We start from the raw sequence: 5,876 nt of genomic DNA on the forward strand, positions 1-5,876 counted from the left end.
TTTTTTTCTAACCATTTTCATTTATTTGTGGGTTTCATTTTTGTTGTAAACATTTTTATTTAGATGTGTATAAGCACGATTACTCGGGGGGATACCTAGCTAATCTAAAGGATGAAGCATTGTTAGGTGGTTTTGTAATGTTTTCTCGCTATTTCTTGTGCAGCTAAATATATTCCTTCCCTATTTTCTGTTGGAATCCTGTAGCCAATTGTGTTTGGGTCCTTTTAAACCCAAAAATGGGGGATTGTGGTAAGAAATATTGAAAGATGGAAGTATTTGGGTTTAAAATGAACCAACTAAGTTATGAATTCCATATACAATATCTGGCTCTGCCCTGGCTAGAAAAAGAAAAAAAAACCAGGCTTGACCTTTCTTTCACTGAATATGTACTCAACATTACATTCCCAGGCCCAGGGGCGTGTGAGACTTTACAATAAGCAGCTGGCTTGGGAAGTGGCAGAACCCCAATAAAGATGTGTGGCCATTTGGACACCTGGCAAGATAACACTAGCTTCCTGAGAGACAGAGAGTTCACACACATACCCCGCTTTTCATCTCTCTAAACATCAAAGCACAGTTTATTTCCCTGATTGGGGGACACCTGGATGACACTGTATTGATCCCTTTGGACTTTTATTGTGTGAGACCAAGGAAACAATATTTCCTGTAATACAACCTCATCTTTTAGGAAGCAATTTTCAGATAGGCAATTTCCACTTCCATGCTAATCAACACCTGATATGATCATCAAAAAGAACTCCTCCTTTGATGTTGGGTTTAAAATACTGGTCCAGAGCCCACAGACTTCAGCTGAATCCGAAAAGGATTCAGTTAGAGAGTGCCTTTCGACGCGCTGGCATGGGGTGGGGAAAACTTTGTTTTGCATGTTTATTTTTCTGTGTGTATGTGTAGGAACTATGAATGTTTTGCTATAATAAAGATAAGTTTTATTTTAAGAAGAGACTAGTGAATTCCAAGCTTGCACTTCTGCCTTTGGTAAGGGGCAACACACAGGAGACACACACGAACTGAGGGGGGGGAAGTGTGGGTGACAGGGTTAAACACACCCCCACACATCCAAAATTCTTACAACAAAAAGATGGAGCCATACCGTGTGTATGTGTGTGAGAGAGAGATTTGACAGTCAGAGCTTTCTAAGTGCATCATAAAATATTTATATAGGTTCTTGAATTTTGTTTAAAAACTCCAAAAACTTGCAGAATCCTTACCCCTCCAAATGCCTTCCCAGTTCACTTGTGAATTGCGCCGCCGTCGTGGCATGACTCAGAGAGTCAACTGAGAAGGCATTTAAATGCCTTCTCAGTTCACTTGTGAGTCATGCTGCAGTGGCGCGGCTTGCAAAAATGCCTTTAAATGTCTTCTCCAAGCCCTGCTGCTGGCACCAGCATGTTGTCGACATGAACCATGCGAACCCACCTGGGAGGTTCGTGGAAGGTTCAGGGGGGGCTCGTGAGGGCAAGATGGCATGAACTGAGGTTTGTGAACCACGAACTTGGCCCAGTTCATGATGAATTTCAGTTTGTAAATCGGTTCCTCCCTGTTTATTATTCTACCCAAGAAGTTTTAGCAACTATAACAAAAATACAGATAGACAGGTAATGTTAGGGACATGTGAAGATACCAAAACAGATTATATTTCACAAAGAATACAATTATTTGTATTCAGTTATGTGGGTCCTTTCACTTAATTTCAGTATTAGATTTTTTGGAGGAGCATAAAATCACAACCAATTTATGGCAACCCTATAGTATTTTCTTTCTTTTTTTTTTACAATATATTTTATTGATACAAGAGGTTATGAATACAATATCATATATCAATGTGAATAAGTGCATCAAAACAATTTCAAGTGATATATAAGTACATAACAATAAACGAATATACGTCGAGTGAGGTGAGTGACATAAATTTTAACTACTATCAATAGGTAACTGAGAATCCTACATAATGGGTTAAGTATCTTTACCAATGAACCCATAGTATTTTCAAGGGAAGAGACATTCAGGGGCCATTTGCCATTGCCTTTGCATAGCTACCCCGGTATTCCTTGGTGGTTTCCTAAGGGAATACTTACCAAGGCTGATCCTACTTAGCCTCCAAGATCTGATGATATTGGACTAGCCGGGGCTATCCAGCTCAGGACTTCAGTCAACTAATATACAATAAAGAATACAAAGATATAAACTACATATTATATTGATGGTCCTCCTATTTCAAGAAGAAAATTTGTCTTTGAAGGGGTTAGGGGGAAATTACTTAATCCTTTGTTAGAGGGACAATTACTTTCTCTGCCTGTTTTTTCTTGCTCCAATGGCATTTTCCCATGGGGTGCCACATGTGCTTTCACAAAGCATGGAAGCAGTGCTCAGAACCTTGGGACATTGGTTACATCTGTGGTTCTCTAAACATGTCAATCCTAAGCATGTGGTTTTTATACTCTGGTCAGGGTGGCACACCCATGAATACAGCAGTAACCATGCAGAGAATCTTGCATTTAAGCAATTGTGTTCAGAAACAAGCTGGAAGTTCATAAAATGGTGAATGTTTACCCATTGCATAATGAATGATAACAAAACAAAACCCAGCAATAATAGCAAGAAGAACCTGGGATATTCTCTGAAGAAAATTGTTATTTTGTCCAAAATAAATGATTCAGTGTGCCATGTACCCGTTAGCAAAACACCCCAAACACTGATTTCCATTCTGCGAGTAACAGCAATTATTCAGTTTTTCTGTGTGCCACCATTATGATGAGATGTGCCAGAAGTGATGCTTTTAACCCTGACAAACATGTCATAAATGCATTGCCTGGTATTGCTCATGGCACTGTCGACACAAATCACTTGCTTCTTGTTTATCAGTGCTCTCAGAATGCCCTGAAACTCATACAAAATGCAAGGCAAGTTGCTGTACCTTGCAGTTATTTTTTTCTTTGCTGTGTATGATCTTTTTGATATTATTTACACCAGGAGAGAACACTACACACGGCATGTGCCGAGTCCTGTTGTAAAATTATTCTCCATGTGCAATTAAATCAGTGATAACTGGGGAAAGAAACCCACTCTTTAAAAACGTGTGTGCATGTAGTTTGCTCAGATGAACAATGATAGGATTTTCAGGAATATAACTAATGCTTCCTAGTTTTTCGTAGCTAATGAAATCTGCTGCCTGGGAGCACATTTCAAAGCATGTTGCCAGGCACAAACATGGTGTCCAAAGTCCATTTAGCCAGCCACAAGCACAATATGTTACGAAGGCTCTTGAAAAGCAGTACCAGAAAATCGAGCAAATCACATGCTAAGGGTATTCTATCCCAACTTGAAAATAAAGTGTGCTTTTTACAAACATTACCCTCTGTTCAGTACATTACTAGGCATTGTTATAGATTATTTTACTAGAAATAAGCCAGACCATTCAGGCTGCAGTAAATTCAGGCAATTCCAAGCAGAGATATGAACTCAAGTTTAGCAGCTGTTCAGTTTGTCGGCTAGATGATAGAAAAAACAATGCTGTCTATTTTAGCACCTACCTATTATCAGGAAATGGCAAATCTGTCCATAATTCTCTTTAGTTACTCACCAGTAAAATGTATTTTATTTTTCCCCTGTGTTGGAATTAGTTTATTTATCAAAATATTTATCTTTTCTTGCTCTAAATATTTGAGGCAATATGCCAACAGGCAAAAAACACAGTGAAATCACAAAGACGTGTACAACATGCCCATAAATATATAACCAGTCTTAACAATATCTTCTTCAGCCTTCTAAAACACTCACCTCAACTAAACACAGATACTGTGAAATACGATTGTCTTAAAAATCTTCCCAAATATAGGAAATGATGGCACTGTCTGGACTTCCTCCAACAGGCCATTCAAAAAACCCAAACAACTGATTCAAAGACTGAGATGGACCTGATTCAACAAAGGAGGAAAACTCCAAAGACACTGTGAATAACTGGATAACGTGAACTGGAAAATGAGTTCCTGGTAGGGAGATGTGGTCATTTAGATATACGGAATATCTCTGAACAGACTGCAGTTGCCTTCACACTAACTGATACTATGTTTTCATTTCATTTGTTGTCCAATTCGGTGATGGAATCTGTAACGAACTCTTAATAATCTTCTCACATTTTTGTTTTTATTATTATCCTAGTGTGCTGGAGAATAAATCCTAAAAATGTTTTCAGTTTTTTTCCCCTTCTATTAACTAATCATGTTGGCAGCATCCTGGTGCATTCTCCTCTGGAGAGCTGAAAGATGCTAAATTTGATAATGGGCATCAACCAAATGGCCTCCTGGTGTCCAGTCTTCTATGTAACACCAATACCATGTATGGATTATGGCAGGGACATCAGAGACACGGCCCACGGGCTGCATCCAGCCTGTGCAGGGATGCAATCCAGCCTTAGAGCAGCTGACTCTCTACTGCTTCCTGGTTCTTGTTTGTAATATTGCAGCTCCTTTTCCCCAGTCCTGCTTCAAGAGAGAAAGAAAGCTTTCCCTCCATTGGCTGAGGGTTCCTTCCCCCTCCCCCTCTAGGGAGGGAAGGAGAGGAAGAGAGAAGGGGGGTGGTGGCATCTCATGGGACTTTTCAAAGACCAGCAACATTTTATTCCAGGTACAAGCACACTTTTTCTTCAGACAGAGAGAGAGGGAGCCAGCCAGCCAACCAGAAAGAGAGAGAGAGAGTCCTGTGTTTAGAACCAAAAACATTTTATTCCAGGTATGGAGGGGGGATAGTCCTGTGTTTAGACACAAAAAAAGGTTTTATTCCAGGTATGGGGGGGGAAGAGTCTTGTGTTTAGACCCCAAAACATTTTATTCCACGTAAGGGGGGAAAGCCCTGTGTTTAAACCCAAAAATGGAGGGGGGAGTCATGTGTCTAGACTGAAAAACATTTTATTCCAGGTATGGAGGGGGAGTCCTGTGTTTAAGACCAAAACATGTTTTATTCCAGTTGGTGGGGGGGAGTCCTGTGTTTGAGACCAAAAAATGTTTTATTCCAGGTATGAGAGAGAGTCCATCCCATGACACTTGGAGAGATCTCCCTTTCCATTTTTAAGAGATTGGGGGGGGGGGGGAAGAAACCTAACAGCACAGCTTGCATTCTTTATTTGTGAAAGGAAGGAAGAGTATAGCAGCACCTTAATGACTAACAAAATTTATGGCAGGGCATGAGCTTTTATGAATCACTGCTCACATCCTCAGATACAGCTGGAATGTGAGTCTATCTGTCCTTATATCTTGGAGAGTGAAGTGATTTCAGATGCCAAAAACAAGAGCAGGCATTGGTAATGAGAGAAGAAACCTAGGTCTTAATTCATTGCATTGTCTTGAGCTTCATGATCAGTTGCAATTTAGCAGTCTCTCTTTCTAATCTCCCTTTGCAATTCCTTTGTCAGAGAACTGCTACTCTTAGGTCAACAACTGAATGCCTGGAAGGTTAAGATGTCCCCCCACTGGTTTTTGAATGTTGTGGTTTCTAATAGTGGTAGAAAGAGTAAGATCTCAGTAGCAACTTTAAACACTAACAAAATTGTGGTAGGGTATGTGCTTTTGTGAGTACCTGCTCACTTCTTCAGACTTATTTCCATTTATTCTTTGCACCCTCCTGGACTGAATCCTCCTGTACCAAACTGAGACCTGTCTCATTACCAATGCTGATACTTCCACGCCTCTGTATACCACACCAATGCTGATATCGCGACCCCTCTGCATATCATACCTAATCCAGTCACACCTGTTATTGCCATTTGGCATCTGAAATCATCTTTATAAAGTTTATATCTCTGGTACCTTGTGTTACATTTTATGGCACACATGGCCCAGCTCGACAACTGATATTTATGT

The sequence above is a fragment of the Gekko japonicus genome, unplaced genomic scaffold (assembly GCF_001447785.1).
Source record: "Gekko japonicus isolate JY-2015 unplaced genomic scaffold, Gekko_japonicus_V1.1 scaffold161, whole genome shotgun sequence".
In the NCBI taxonomy this organism is placed as follows: domain Eukaryota; kingdom Metazoa; phylum Chordata; class Lepidosauria; order Squamata; family Gekkonidae; genus Gekko; species Gekko japonicus.